Below are 17235 nucleotides of genomic sequence, written 5' to 3'. Positions count from 1 at the left end.
TATTATGTTCTAACTCACCTCTCCTCCGCGATTTCTGTCCACTTATGAAGATTTAAAAAGATATACACTTGAGTAGTTATGGTGTGGTGAATGGATATGCTGGTTGTTTTCTTTGGTTTGGAACTTGTTGTAGCCAAGTTCTAATTCCAAATTATATGGTCGTAGCCTAGCTTAATTGTTGAGTCATAATGAGATTGGAATGTTGGCTTGAATTCTGTATTATGGACAAAAATCTCAGAATTCTGAAGATTTTATAATTATATTTAAAAATTATTGTTTGTCATACATTCTATATACAACATTATAGCCCTTGGATGCTCTCTCAGAGTTATAAGTCTTATATTCTCAGCCCAAAAGAAATTTGGTCTATTTCAAAAATATTCAAAATAAGGATTACTTTGTAAGTATTGGTTGTCATGGTGCCGTGAGGAAGAATAGGCAGAGAGCTCTGTTAATATGTGACCGACCGCCTTGATTCGGTCTTATGTAGCAACATTTGAAATTGTGTTTTTACATTGGATAAAAGTAGAGACTCAGAGCTAGAACATTGTATATCATACACTGCAGTTGAGGAACAATGGGGAAGTCATTGTGCTTTGAAAGTTGATAAACTTGTAACCCCAACTTCTGAGAAAATGGCCCTTGAATGTTTTGGTACACCTACTGGAGAGCTCTTCTTTGTCTACACCCATTCAGCATCGTTCACACCCTCTTAAGCCTTAGCCCCACCCATCTCTTTAAAGATTCACATGTGAGGCCATGTAGTAAACACATGCTATATCAAATAAAATCTAAGTTTATTTGTCACATGCACAGGTAACAGAAGGTGTAAACGGTACAGTGATAGTACTTGCATACTTGCATAGTAGCAATATCAAAAACAGAAAGTGTCCAGATACAATTATTTGATAAATATTTTGTCATTATTTGATGACACTTACCCGACACACTTGTCTAAATTGATGGGTCATGTGAAGGAAATGCTATAACCACCCCTCATCCACATCTAGCTAAATTGATGGGTGACTATTGTCTAGACATGTACACAATCGATGGCCGTAATCACCCCCAGACACTACCCTGCTAATTTGATGGGTCATGTAATAATCCAGCCGAAGTAGAGTCTTTTGTTTAGACATGTAGCTAGCTAGCTAGCTAAACAATTAACCGGCATAACCCCAACTCATACTACTACCAATACAAACATTGTCATAGCTGTAGTATGAATCTGCAGGTAACTAAAGCTAACACACTAGGTTCAATGTTAACTAGCTAATATTAGGCTGGAACTAGCAATGCAAATGGATTTCAGATTCAAATAATACAGTGAGGGAAAAAAGTATTTGATCCCCTGCTGATTTTGTACGTTTGCCCACTGACAAAGAAATGATCAGTCTATAATTTTAATGGTAGGTTTATTTGAACAGTGAGAGACAGAATAACAACAAAAAAATCCAGAAAAGCACATGTCAAAAATGTTATAAATTGATTTGCATTTTAATGAGGGAAATAAGTATTTGACCCCCTCTCAATCAGAAAGATTTCTGGCTCCCAGGTGTCTTTTATACAGGTAACGAGCTGAGATTAGGAGCACACTCTTAAAGGGAGTGCTCCTAATCTCAGTTTGTTACCTGTATAAAAGACACCTGTCCACAGAAGCAATCAATCAATCAGATTCCAAACTCTCCACCATGGCCAAGACCAAAGAGCTCTCCAAGGATGTCAGGGACAAGATTGTAGACCTACACAAGGCTGGAATGGGCTACAAGACCATCGCCAAGCAGCTTGGTGAGAAGGTGACAACAGTTGGTGTGATTATTCGCAAATGGAAGAAACACAAAATAACTGTCAATCTCCCTCTGCCTGGGGCTCCATGTAAGATCTTACCTCGTGGAGTTGCAATGATCATGAGAACGGTGAGGAATCAGCCCAGAACTACACGGCAGGATCTTGTCAATGATCTCAAGGCAGCTGGGACCATAGTCACCAAGAAAACATTTGGTAACACTACGCCGTGAAGGACTGAAATCCTGCAGTGCAGGAGAGGAGAGAGAGAAGAGGGGGCAGGAGAGTGGGCCAGAGAGGGATGGAGGAGAGGGGCCAGGAGAGTGGGCCAGAGAGGGATGGAGGAGAGGGAGCAGGAGAGTGGGCCAGAAAGAGATGGAGGAGTGGGAGCAGGAGAGGTGGCCAGAGAGGTGTCCAGAGAGGGATGGATGAGAGGGGGCAGGAGAGTGGGCCAGAGAGGGATGGAGGAGAGGGGGCAGGAGAATAGGCCAGAGAGGGATGGAGGAGAGGGATGGAGGAGTGGGAGCAGGAGAGGTGGCCAGAGAGGGATGGAGGAGAGGGGCCAGGAGAGTGGGCCAGAGAGGGATGGAGGAGAGGGGGCAGGAGAGTGTGCCAGAGAGGGATGGAGGAGTGGGAGCAGGAGAGGTGGCCAGCGAGGTGGCCAGAGACGGATGGAGGAGAGGGGGCAGCAGACAGCCACTGATGGGGGATGAGGGGGTAAGAGCAGTGTTGCTCATCGGAGGCGTGTACCACTGACACATACACACACACCAGAGGAGGCTGGTAGGAGGAGCTATAGGAGGATGGGCATATTGGAATGGCTGGAATGGAATAAATGGAACGGTATCAAACACATCAAACATATGGAAACTCTTCCATTTATTCCATTCCAGCCATTACAATGAGCCTGTCCTCCTATACCTCCTCCCACCAGCCTCCTCTGACACACACGTATACATAAACACACTAGGCATTCATGCACCTAAGGGTATTCTGTTGATGCCTCTCTCTCTCTCGTTGCATCCAATGGCAGTGTACGCGATAAGCTGATGCAAGGAGCTGCTTGTGGATTTGCCATCTCCAACGCAGTTCCACCTCCGATTTGATAGAATCTAGCCCTTCACATTGCATTATCCAGTAACCACATCAACCTTTAATCCACATCTTATACTTTTCTCATATTTTGTGTGTTCTTTCTTCCATATGGGAATGAATGCTGACAAATAAATGCTCATATTATTTTATTGATGAAGTATTCCACTAAATGAAAGAAGATAGAAATGAACTTTTGACCAATGCTAGCTGATAATATTTACTCTTCCATATGCGTTGTGTTCTTACATCTTCTTCAGTATGAGGTCTGGGATGTACACCATGTGATTTTCTTTGCCATATGCCTTTTTCAACAGCTTTTCTCTTTCTTTCTCCCTCTGTTTCTTTTCGTTATAGTTCCTTGCCACCTCGTCCAGGTGGGCTTTCACCCTCTCCTTATTCTTCCTCACTTCTTCCTTACTCTCTGCTTTTCTAGCTCTGAGCAGTTCTTTTACTTTGTTCTTCTCCAACAAGTCTCTTTCTTTCCTCTCCTTTTTCTCCTGCTTTGCCCTGACTCTCTGGGCGCGTTTAGTTTCCATCTGAAAGAGAAAGTCCATACATGTTGGTCAGTGATCTGAAATATTATTATTACTCCTTCTCTAGCATGCAGTCAACTTAATCTGTTGAATCTGATAGTATAACCATTAGGAGGTGACTTATGACCTCCCTGAACTGTGACTGGTTAAATGGAGTACTGTACCTGTGCCTGCTCTTGCTCTCTGAACCTCAGGACAGTCTGCATCTGGTACAGCTTTATGTACGCCTCCTTCATCCTCTCCACCACATCCCTCTTCTCTATTGCCCATCTCTCTTTCTCCCTTTGCATTTTCTCAATTTCACTACTCTTTCTCTCCCGCTCCTCTGTAATCTTCCAGTTCTCCTTCTCCATCTCTCTCTTTTCCATCTCCCATCCCTTCTTCTCTTGTCCATTCATGCACAGAATCCTCATCTTTTCTCTTTCCAGAGCCTCTATCGCTCTCTCCTTCTCTCTCAGCTCAATTATCCACTCCTTTGCTGCCTGCGTGCTCCTCCTCTTAATCTCCTCCTTCTCCTTCATCCATCTTTCCCCCCGTTGATCCAAGAGGCTTCGTAGGCCAGCCTTGGCCTTGGCCCATCTCCCCCTGTCCTCCTTCCAGGCTACTAGGGTCTGATTCCTCTCCTGGTCTGCTTTGGCCAAAGCTGTCTCCAAACCATTTCTTATGAGGTTCCATCCATTCCTCTCTCTCACCCTCTCCTTCCCCACCCTTTCATTCTCAGCTAACAGTCTCTTCTTGTTCTCCACTGTCACCTTCCATAACTTGGCCAAGGACATCTTCACCATTGTTTGTTTGTCGGTCGCTGCGCTTTCTCTCTGTTTATCCATCACCTCTCGCTGCCTTTCATTCTCAGCTAACAGCCTCGTGTTCTCCACGGTCAACTTCCCTATCTTGGCCAAGTGCAGTATGTTCTGCACCTTCAGCTTTGCCATCTTGAGCTCCATCTTTTTTTCTGTCTGACACTGCGCTTTCTCTCTGTTTGTCCATCACCTCTCGCTGCCTTTCATTCTCAGCTAACAGACTCGTGTTCTCCACGGTCAACTTCCCTATCTTGGCCAAGTGCAGTATGTTCTGCACCTTCAGCTTTGCCATCTTGAGCTCCATATTTTTTCTGTCTGACACTGCACTTTCTCTCTGTTTCTCAAACAACTCTCTCTCCAGCTTCCATTGGTAGCAGTTTACCTCAATAGAAGCCTCAGTCTCCCTTATCTGTCTCAGCAACTCTTCAATTAGCCTTTCTCTTTCTTGCTCTGGTTCCACCCTCACCTTGTTGACTTCCTCCAACACCTCTCTCTGCAGCTTCCACCGGTAGTGGTCTACCTTGTTACAAGTCTCAATCTCCTTTCTCATTCTCAGCAGCCCCTCCATTTCTCTTTGTCTTTCTATCTCTCGTTCCCCCCTCATCTTGTTGCCTTTCTCCATCTCCTCACTTTCAGTCATCTCTTTCTCCATCTCAATGACTTCTCTCTGCATCAATATGTATGGAGAAACATGTATTCCTTATTTTGTTTATTTTGTGTGAATCTTTTCCATGTCATTTTCTTAAAACTGTCTGGCCATGCCAGTTTTCCAACTTCAGTTACCTTCAGGCTAACTGGTATAATTTATTAAATGGTAATAAGTAGGCCTACCTTCACTGATTTCCTTAGAAGTCAAACACTTTTACACATTATTATGTTCTAACTCACCTCTCCTCCGCGATTTCTGTCCACTTATGAAGATTTAAAAAGATATACACTTGAGTAGTTATGGTGTGGTGAATGGATATGCTGGTTGTTTTCTTTGGTTTGGAACTTGTTGTAGCCAAGTTCTAATTCCAAATTATATGGTCGTTGCCTAGCTTAATTGTTGAGTCATAATGAGATTGGAATGTTGGCTTGAATTCTGTATTATGGACAAAAATCTCAGAATTCTGAAGATTTTATAATTATATTAAAAAAAGTATTGTTTGTCATACATTCTATATACAACATTCTAGCCCTTGGATGCTCTCTCAGAGTTATAAGTCTTATATTCTCAACCCAAAAGAAATTTGGTCTATTTCAAAAATATTCAAAATAAGGATTACTTTGTAAGTATTGGTTGTCATGGTGCCGTGAGGAAGCCTAGGCAGAGAGCTCTGTTAATATGTGACCGACCGCCTTGATTCGTTCTTATGTAGCAACATTTGAAATTGTGTTTTTACATTGGATAAAAGTAGAGACTCAGAGCTAGAACATTGTATATCATACACTGCAGTTGAGGAACAATGGGGAAGTCATTGTGCTTTGAAAGTTGATAAACTTGTAACCCCAACTTCTGAGAAAATGGCCCTTGAATGTTTTGGTACACCTACTGGAGAGCTCTTCTTTGTCTACACCCATTCAGCATCGTTCACACCCTCTTAAGCCTTAGCCCCACCCATCTCTTTAAAGATTCACATGTGAGGCCATGTAGTAAACACATGCTATATCAAATATAATCTACGTTTATTTGTCACATGCACAGGTAACAGAAGGTGTAAACGGTACAGTGATAGTACTTGCATAGTAGCAATATCAAAAACAGAAAGTGTCCAAATACAATTATTTGATAAATATTTTGTCATTATTAGATTACGCTTACCCGACACACTTGTCTAAATTGATGGGTCATGTGAAGGAAATGCTATAACCACCCCTCATCCACATCTAGCTAAATTGATGGGTGACTATTGTCTAGACATGTACACAATCGATGGCCGTAATCACCCCCAGACACTACCCTGCTAATTTGATGGGTCATGTAATAATCCAGCCGAAGTAGAGTCTTTTGTTTAGACATGTAGCTAGCTAGCTAGCTAAACAATTAACCGGCATAACCCCAACTCATACTACTACCAATACAAACATTGTCATAGCTGTAGTATGAATCTGCAGGTAGCTAAAGCTAACACACTAGGTTCAATGTTAACTAGCTAATATTAGGCTGGAACTAGCAATGCAAATGGATTTCAGATTCAAATAATACAGTGAGGGAAAAAAGTATTTGATCCCCTGCTGATTTTGTACGTTTGCCCACTGACAAAGAAATGATCAGTCTATAATTTTAATGGTAGGTTTATTTGAACAGTGAGAGACAGAATAACAACAAAAAAATCCAGAAAAGCACATGTCAAAAATGTTATAAATTGATTTGCATTTTAATGAGGGAAATAAGTATTTGACCCCCTCTCAATCAGAAAGATTTCTGGCTTCCAGGTGTCTTTTATACAGGTAACGAGCTGAGATTAGGAGCACACTCTTAAAGGGAGTGCTCCTAATCTCAGCTTGTTACCTGTATAAAAGACACCTGTCCACAGAAGCAATCAATCAATCAGATTCCAAACTCTCCACCATGGCCAAGACCAAAGAGCTCTCCAAGGATGTCAGGGACAAGATTGTAGACCTACACAAGGCTGGAATGGGCTACAAGACCATCGCCAAGCAGCTTGGTGAGAAGGTGACAACAGTTGGTGCGATTATTCGCAAATGGAAGAAACACAAAATAACTGTCAATCTCCCTCTGCCTGGGGCTCCATGTAAGATCTTACCTCGTGGAGTTGCAATGATCATGAGAACGGTGAGGAATCAGCCCAGAACTACACGGCAGGATCTTGTCAATGATCTCAAGGCAGCTGGGACCATAGTCACCAAGAAAACATTTGGTAACACACTACGCCGTGAAGGACTGAAATCCTGCAGTGAAGGAGAGGAGAGAGAGAAGAGGGGGCAGGAGAGTGGGCCAGAGAGGGATGGAGGAGAGGGGCCAGGAGAGTGGGCCAGAGAGGGATGGAGGAGAGGGAGCAGGAGAGTGGGCCCGAAAGAGATGGAGGAGTGGAAGCAGGAGAGGTGGCCAGAGAGGTGTCCAGAGAGGGATGGATGAGAGGGGGCAGGAGAGTGGGCCAGAGAGGGATGGAGGAGAGGGGGCAGGAGAATAGGCCAGAGAGGGATGGAGGAGTGGGAGCAGGAGAGGTGGCCAGAGAGGGATGGAGGAGAGGGGCCAGGAGAGTGGGCCAGAGAGGGATGGAGGAGAGGGGGCAGGAGAGTGTGCCAGAGAGGGATGGAGGAGTGGGAGCAGGAGAGGTGGCCAGAGAGGTGTCCAGAGAGGGATGGATGAGAGGGGGCAGGAGAGTGGGCCAGAGAGGGATGGAGGAGAGGGGGCAGGAGAATAGGCCAGAGAGGGATGGAGGAGAGGGATGGAGGAGTGGGAGCAGGAGAGGTGGCCAGAGAGGGATGGAGGAGAGGGGCCAGGGGAGTGGGCCAGAGAGGGATGGAGGAGAGGGGGCAGGAGAGTGTGCCAGAGAGGGATGGAGGAGTGGGAGCAGGAGAGGTGGCCAGAGACGGATGGAGGAGAGGGGGCAGGAGACAGCCACTGATGGGGGATGAGGGGGTAAGAGCAGTGTTGCTCATCGGAGGCGTGTACCACTGACACATACACACACCAGAGGAGGCTGGTAGGAGGAGCTATAGGAGGATGGGCATATTGGAATGGCTGGAATGGAATAAATGGAACGGTATCAAACACATCAAACATATGGAAACTCTTCCATTTATTCCATTCCAGCCATTACAATGAGCCTGTCCTCCTATACCTCCTCCCACCAGCCTCCTCTGACACACACGTATACATAAACACACTAGGCATTCATGCACCTAAGGGTATTCTGTTGATGCCTCTCTCTCTCTCTCTCTCGTTGCATCCAATGGCAGTGTACGCGATAAGCTAATGCAAGGAGCTGCTTGTGGATTTGCCATCTCCAACGCAGTTCCACCTCCGATTTGATAGAATCTAGCCCTTCACATTGCATTATCCAGTAACCACATCAACCTTTAATCCACATCTTATACTTTTCTCATATTTTGTGTGTTCTTTCTTCCATATGGGAATGAATGCTGACAAATAAATGCTCATATTATTTTATTGATGAAGTATTCCACTAAATGAAAGAAGATAGAAATGAACTTTTGACCAATGCTAGCTGATAATATTTACTCTTCCATATGCATTGTGTTCTTACATCTTCTTCAGTATGAGGTCTGGGATGTACACCATGTGATTTTCTTTGCCATATGCCTTTTTCAACAGCTTTTCTCTTTCTTTCTCCCTCTGTTTCTTTTCGTTATAGTTCCTTGCCACCTCGTCCAGGTGGGCTTTCACCCTCTCCTTATTCTTCCTCACTTCTTCCTTACTCTCTGCTTTTCTAGCTCTGAGCAGTTCTTTTACTTTGTTCTTCTCCAACAAGTCTCTTTCTTTCCTCTCCTTTTTCTCCTGCTTTGCCCTGACTCTCTGGGCGCGTTTAGTTTCCATCTGAAAGAGAAAGTCCATACATGTTGGTCAGTGATCTGAAATATTATTATTACTCCTTCTCTAGCATGCAGTCAACTTAATCTGTTGAATCTGATAGTATAACCATTAGGAGGTGACTTATGACCTCCCTGAACTGTGACTGGTTAAATGGAGTACTGTACCTGTGCCTGCTCTTGCTCTCTGGACCTCAGGACAGTCTGCATCTGGTACAGCTTTATGTACGCCTCCTTCATCCTCTCCACCACATCCCTCTTCTCTATTGCCCATCTCTCTTTCTCCCTTTGCATTTTCTCAATTTCACTACTCTTTCTCTCCCGCTCCTCTGTAATCTTCCAGTTCTCCTTCTCCATCTCTCTCTTTTCCATCTCCCATCCCTTCTTCTCTTGTCCATTCAGGCACAGAAACTTTCCAGAGCCTCTATCGCTCTCTCCTTCTCTCTCAGCTCAATTATCCACTCCTCTGCTGCCTGCGTGCTCCTCCTCTTAATCTCCTCCTTCTCCTTCATCCATCTTTCCCCCCGTTGATCCAAGAGGCTTCGTAGGCCAGCCTTGGCCTTGGCCCATCTCCCCCTGTCCTCCTTCCAGGCTACTAGGGTCTGATTCCTCTCCTGGTCTGCTTTGGCCAAAGCTGTCTCCAAACCATTTCTTATGAGGTTCCATCCATTCCTCTCTCTCACCCTCTCCTTCCCCACCCTTTCATTCTCAGCTAACAGTCTCTTCTTGTTCTCCACTGTCACCTTCCATAACTTGGCCAAGGACATCTTCACCATTGTTTGTTTGTCGGTCGCTGCGCTTTCTCTCTGTTTGTCCATCACCTCTCGCTGCCTTTCATTCTCAGCTAACAGCCTCGTGTTCTCCACGGTCAACTTCCCTATCTTGGCCAAGTGCAGTATGTTCTGCACCTTCAGCTTTGCCATCTTGAGCTCCATCTTTTTTCTGTCTGACACTGCGCTTTCTCTCTGTTTGTCCGACACCTCTCTCACCCTTTCATTCTCAGCTGACAGCCTCGTGTTCTCCACGGTCAACTTCCCTATCTTGGCCAAGTGCAGTATGTTCTGCACCTTCAGCTTTGCCATCTTGAGCTCCATATTTTTTCTGTCTGACACTGCACTTTCTCTCTGTTTCTCAAACACCTCTCTCTGCAGCTTCCACCGGTAGTGGTCTACCTTGTTACAAGTCTCAATCTCCTTTCTCATTCTCAGCAGCCCCTCCATTTCTCTTTGTCTTTCTATCTCTCGTTCCCCCCTCATCTTGTTGCCTTTCTCCATCTCCTCACTTTCAGTCATCTCTTTCTCCATCTTAATGACTTCTCTCTGCATCAATATGTATGGAGAAACATGTATTCCTTATTTTGTTTATTTTGTGTGAATCTTTTCCATGTCATTTTCTTAAAACTGTCTGGCCATGCCAGTTTTCCAACTTCAGTTACCTTCAGGCTAACTGGTATAATTTATTAAATGGTAATAAGTAGGCCTACCTTCACTGATTTCCTTAGAAGTCAAACACTTTTACACATTATTATGTTCTAACTCACCTCTCCTCCGCGATTTCTGTCCACTTATGAAGATTTAAAAAGATATACACTTGAGTAGTTATGGTGTGGTGAATGGATATGCTGGTTGTTTTCTTTGGTTTGGAACTTGTTGTAGCCAAGTTCTAATTCCAAATTATATGGTCGTAGCCTAGCTTAATTGTTGAGTCATAATGAGATTGGAATGTTGGCTTGAATTCTGTATTATGGACAAAAATCTCAGAATTCTGAAGATTTTATAATGATATTAAAAAAAGTATTGTTTGTCATACATTCTATATACAACATTCTAGCCCTTGGATGCTCTCTCAGAGTTATAAGTCTTATATTCTCAGCCCAAAAGAAATTTGGTCTATTTCAAAAATATTCAAAATAAGGATTACTTTGTAAGTATTGGTTGTCATGGTGCCGTGAGGAAGGCAGAGAGCTCTGTTAATATGTGACCGACCGCCTTGATTCGGTCTTATGTAGCAACATTTGAAATTGTGTTTTTACATTGGATAAAAGTAGAGACTCAGAGCTAGAACATTGTATATCATACACTGCAGTTGAGGAACAATGGGGAAGTCATTGTGCTTTGAAAGTTGATAAACTTGTAACCCCAACTTCTGAGAAAATGGCCCTTGAATGTTTTGGTACACCTACTGGAGAGCTCTTCTTTGTCTACACCCATTCAGCATCGTTCACACCCTCTTAAGCCTTAGCCCCACCCATCTCTTTAAAGATTCACATGTGAGGCCATGTAGTAAACACATGCTATATCAAATAAAATCTAAGTTTATTTGTCACATGCACAGGTAACAGAAGGTGTAAACGGTACAGTGATAGTACTTGCATACTTGCATAGTAGCAATATCAAAAACAGAAAGTGTCCAAATACAATTATTTGATAAATATTTTGTCATTATTAGATGACGCTTACCCGACACACTTGTCTAAATTGATGGGTCATGTGAAGGAAATGCTATAACCACCCCTCATCCACATCTAGCTAAATTGATGGGTGACTATTGTCTAGACATGTACACAATCGATGGCCGTAATCACCCCCAGACACTACCCTGCTAATTTGATGGGTCATGTAATAATCCAGCCGAAGTAGAGTCTTTTGTTTAGACATGTAGCTAGCTAGCTAGCTAAACAATTAACCGGCATAACCCCAACTCATACTACTACCAATACAAACATTGTCATAGCTGTAGTATGAATCTGCAGGTAGCTAAAGCTAACACACTAGGTTCAATGTTAACTAGCTAATATTAGGCTGGAACTAGCAATGCAAATGGATTTCAGATTCAAATAATACAGTGAGGGAAAAAAGTATTTGATCCCCTGCTGATTTTGTACGTTTGCCCACTGACAAAGAAATGATCAGTCTATAATTTTAATGGTAGGTTTATTTGAACAGTGAGAGACAGAATAACAACAAAAAAATCCAGAAAAGCACATGTCAAAAATGTTATAAATTGATTTGCATTTTAATGAGGGAAATAAGTATTTGACCCCCTCTCAATCAGAAAGATTTCTGGCTTCCAGGTGTCTTTTATACAGGTAACGAGCTGAGATTAGGAGCACACTCTTAAAGGGAGTGCTCCTAATCTCAGCTTGTTACCTGTATAAAAGACACCTGTCCACAGAAGCAATCAATCAATCAGATTCCAAACTCTCCACCATGGCCAAGACCAAAGAGCTCTCCAAGGATGTCAGGGACAAGATTGTAGACCTACACAAGGCTGGAATGGGCTACAAGACCATCGCCAAGCAGCTTGGTGAGAAGGTGACAACAGTTGGTGCGATTATTCGCAAATGGAAGAAACACAAAATAACTGTCAATCTCCCTCTGCCTGGGGCTCCATGTAAGATCTTACCTCGTGGAGTTGCAATGATCATGAGAACGGTGAGGAATCAGCCCAGAACTACACGGCAGGATCTTGTCAATGATCTCAAGGCAGCTGGGACCATAGTCACCAAGAAAACATTTGGTAACACACTACGCCGTGAAGGACTGAAATCCTGCAGTGAAGGAGAGGAGAGAGAGAAGAGGGGGCAGGAGAGTGGGCCAGAGAGGGATGGAGGAGAGGGGCCAGGAGAGTGGGCCAGAGAGGGATGGAGGAGAGGGAGCAGGAGAGTGGGCCCGAAAGAGATGGAGGAGTGGAAGCAGGAGAGGTGGCCAGAGAGGTGTCCAGAGAGGGATGGATGAGAGGGGGCAGGAGAGTGGGCCAGAGAGGGATGGAGGAGAGGGGGCAGGAGAATAGGCCAGAGAGGGATGGAGGAGTGGGAGCAGGAGAGGTGGCCAGAGAGGGATGGAGGAGAGGGGCCAGGAGAGTGGGCCAGAGAGGGATGGAGGAGAGGGGGCAGGAGAGTGTGCCAGAGAGGGATGGAGGAGTGGGAGCAGGAGAGGTGGCCAGAGAGGTGTCCAGAGAGGGATGGATGAGAGGGGGCAGGAGAGTGGGCCAGAGAGGGATGGAGGAGAGGGGGCAGGAGAATAGGCCAGAGAGGGATGGAGGAGAGGGATGGAGGAGTGGGAGCAGGAGAGGTGGCTAGAGAGGGATGGAGGAGAGGGGCCAGGGGAGTGGGCCAGAGAGGGATGGAGGAGAGGGGGCAGGAGAGTGTGCCAGAGAGGGATGGAGGAGTGGGAGCAGGAGAGGTGGCCAGAGACGGATGGAGGAGAGGGGGCAGGAGACAGCCACTGATGGGGGATGAGGGGGTAAGAGCAGTGTTGCTCATCGGAGGCGTGTACCACTGACACATACACACACACACCAGAGGAGGCTGGTAGGAGGAGCTATAGGAGGATGGGCATATTGGAATGGCTGGAATGGAATAAATGGAACGGTATCAAACACATCAAACATATGGAAACTCTTCCATTTATTCCATTCCAGCCATTACAATGAGCCTGTCCTCCTATACCTCCTCCCACCAGCCTCCTCTGACACACACGTATACATAAACACACTAGGCATTCATGCACCTAAGGGTATTCTGTTGATGCCTCTCTCTCTCTCTCTCTCGTTGCATCCAATGGCAGTGTACGCGATAAGCTAATGCAAGGAGCTGCTTGTGGATTTGCCATCTCCAACGCAGTTCCACCTCCGATTTGATAGAATCTAGCCCTTCACATTGCATTATCCAGTAACCACATCAACCTTTAATCCACATCTTATACTTTTCTCATATTTTGTGTGTTCTTTCTTCCATATGGGAATGAATGCTGACAAATAAATGCTCATATTATTTTATTGATGAAGTATTCCACTAAATGAAAGAAGATAGAAATGAACTTTTGACCAATGCTAGCTGATAATATTTACTCTTCCATATGCATTGTGTTCTTACATCTTCTTCAGTATGAGGTCTGGGATGTACACCATGTGATTTTCTTTGCCATATGCCTTTTTCAACAGCTTTTCTCTTTCTTTCTCCCTCTGTTTCTTTTCGTTATAGTTCCTTGCCACCTCGTCCAGGTGGGCTTTCACCCTCTCCTTATTCTTCCTCACTTCTTCCTTACTCTCTGCTTTTCTAGCTCTGAGCAGTTCTTTTACTTTGTTCTTCTCCAACAAGTCTCTTTCTTTCCTCTCCTTTTTCTCCTGCTTTGCCCTGACTCTCTGGGCGCGTTTAGTTTCCATCTGAAAGAGAAAGTCCATACATGTTGGTCAGTGATCTGAAATATTATTATTACTCCTTCTCTAGCATGCAGTCAACTTAATCTGTTGAATCTGATAGTATAACCATTAGGAGGTGACTTATGACCTCCCTGAACTGTGACTGGTTAAATGGAGTACTGTACCTGTGCCTGCTCTTGCTCTCTGGACCTCAGGACAGTCTGCATCTGGTACAGCTTTATGTACGCCTCCTTCATCCTCTCCACCACATCCCTCTTCTCTATTGCCCATCTCTCTTTCTCCCTTTGCATTTTCTCAATTTCACTACTCTTTCTCTCCCGCTCCTCTGTAATCTTCCAGTTCTCCTTCTCCATCTCTCTCTTTTCCATCTCCCATCCCTTCTTCTCTTGTCCATTCAGGCACAGAAACTTTCCAGAGCCTCTATCGCTCTCTCCTTCTCTCTCAGCTCAATTATCCACTCCTCTGCTGCCTGCGTGCTCCTCCTCTTAATCTCCTCCTTCTCCTTCATCCATCTTTCCCCCCGTTGATCCAAGAGGCTTCGTAGGCCAGCCTTGGCCTTGGCCCATCTCCCCCTGTCCTCCTTCCAGGCTACTAGGGTCTGATTCCTCTCCTGGTCTGCTTTGGCCAAAGCTGTCTCCAAACCATTTCTTATGAGGTTCCATCCATTCCTCTCTCTCACCCTCTCCTTCCCCACCCTTTCATTCTCAGCTAACAGTCTCTTCTTGTTCTCCACTGTCACCTTCCATAACTTGGCCAAGGACATCTTCACCATTGTTTGTTTGTCGGTCGCTGCGCTTTCTCTCTGTTTGTCCATCACCTCTCGCTGCCTTTCATTCTCAGCTAACAGCCTCGTGTTCTCCACGGTCAACTTCCCTATCTTGGCCAAGTGCAGTATGTTCTGCACCTTCAGCTTTGCCATCTTGAGCTCCATCTTTTTTCTGTCTGACACTGCGCTTTCTCTCTGTTTGTCCGACACCTCTCTCACCCTTTCATTCTCAGCTGACAGCCTCGTGTTCTCCACGGTCAACTTCCCTATCTTGGCCAAGTGCAGTATGTTCTGCACCTTCAGCTTTGCCATCTTGAGCTCCATATTTTTTCTGTCTGACACTGCACTTTCTCTCTGTTTCTCAAACACCTCTCTCTGCAGCTTCCACCGGTAGTGGTCTACCTTGTTACAAGTCTCAATCTCCTTTCTCATTCTCAGCAGCCCCTCCATTTCTCTTTGTCTTTCTATCTCTCGTTCCCCCCTCATCTTGTTGCCTTTCTCCATCTCCTCACTTTCAGTCATCTCTTTCTCCATCTTAATGACTTCTCTCTGCATCAATATGTATGGAGAAACATGTATTCCTTATTTTGTTTATTTTGTGTGAATCTTTTCCATGTCATTTTCTTAAAACTGTCTGGCCATGCCAGTTTTCCAACTTCAGTTACCTTCAGGCTAACTGGTATAATTTATTAAATGGTAATAAGTAGGCCTACCTTCACTGATTTCCTTAGAAGTCAAACACTTTTACACATTATTATGTTCTAACTCACCTCTCCTCCGCGATTTCTGTCCACTTATGAAGATTTAAAAAGATATACACTTGAGTAGTTATGGTGTGGTGAATGGATATGCTGGTTGTTTTCTTTGGTTTGGAACTTGTTGTAGCCAAGTTCTAATTCCAAATTATATGGTCGTAGCCTAGCTTAATTGTTGAGTCATAATGAGATTGGAATGTTGGCTTGAATTCTGTATTATGGACAAAAATCTCAGAATTCTGAAGATTTTATAATGATATTAAAAAAAGTATTGTTTGTCATACATTCTATATACAACATTCTAGCCCTTGGATGCTCTCTCAGAGTTATAAGTCTTATATTCTCAGCCCAAAAGAAATTTGGTCTATTTCAAAAATATTCAAAATAAGGATTACTTTGTAAGTATTGGTTGTCATGGTGCCGTGAGGAAGGCAGAGAGCTCTGTTAATATGTGACCGACCGCCTTGATTCGGTCTTATGTAGCAACATTTGAAATTGTGTTTTTACATTGGATAAAAGTAGAGACTCAGAGCTAGAACATTGTATATCATACACTGCAGTTGAGGAACAATGGGGAAGTCATTGTGCTTTGAAAGTTGATAAACTTGTAACCCCAACTTCTGAGAAAATGGCCCTTGAATGTTTTGGTACACCTACTGGAGAGCTCTTCTTTGTCTACACCCATTCAGCATCGTTCACACCCTCTTAAGCCTTAGCCCCACCCATCTCTTTAAAGATTCACATGTGAGGCCATGTAGTAAACACATGCTATATCAAATAAAATCTAAGTTTATTTGTCACATGCACAGGTAACAGAAGGTGTAAACGGTACAGTGATAGTACTTGCATACTTGCATAGTAGCAATATCAAAAACAGAAAGTGTCCAAATACAATTATTTGATAAATATTTTGTCATTATTAGATGACGCTTACCCGACACACTTGTCTAAATTGATGGGTCATGTGAAGGAAATGCTATAACCACCCCTCATCCACATCTAGCTAAATTGATGGGTGACTATTGTCTAGACATGTACACAATCGATGGCCGTAATCACCCCCAGACACTACCCTGCTAATTTGATGGGTCATGTAATAATCCAGCCGAAGTAGAGTCTTTTGTTTAGACATGTAGCTAGCTAGCTAGCTAAACAATTAACCGGCATAACCCCAACTCATACTACTACCAATACAAACATTGTCATAGCTGTAGTATGAATCTGCAGGTAGCTAAAGCTAACACACTAGGTTCAATGTTAACTAGCTAATATTAGGCTGGAACTAGCAATGCAAATGGATTTCAGATTCAAATAATACAGTGAGGGAAAAAAGTATTTGATCCCCTGCTGATTTTGTACGTTTGCCCACTGACAAAGAAATGATCAGTCTATAATTTTAATGGTAGGTTTATTTGAACAGTGAGAGACAGAATAACAACAAAAAAATCCAGAAAAGCACATGTCAAAATGTTATAAATTGATTTGCATTTTAATGAGGGAAATAAGTATTTGACCCCCTCTCAATCAGAAAGATTTCTGGCTCCCAGGTGTCTTTTATACAGGTAACGAGCTGAGATTAGGAGCACACTCTTAAAGGGAGTGCTCCTAATCTCAGCTTGTTACCTGTATAAAAGACACCTGTCCACAGAAGCAATCAATCAATCAGATTCCAAACTCTCCACCATGGCCAAGACCAAAGAGCTCTCCAAGGATGTCAGGGACAAGATTGTAGACCTACACAAGGCTGGAATGGGCTACAAGACCATCGCCAAGCAGCTTGGTGAGAAGGTGACAACAGTTGGTGCGATTATTCGCAAATGGAAGAAACACAAAATAAC

The sequence above is a fragment of the Coregonus lavaretus genome, assembly GCF_964263955.1.
Source record: "Coregonus lavaretus genome assembly, chromosome: 26".
NCBI lineage: Eukaryota > Metazoa > Chordata > Actinopteri > Salmoniformes > Salmonidae > Coregonus > Coregonus lavaretus.
The sequence above is the reverse complement of the archived record's forward strand: the minus strand, read 5'-3'. Positions refer to the sequence as shown.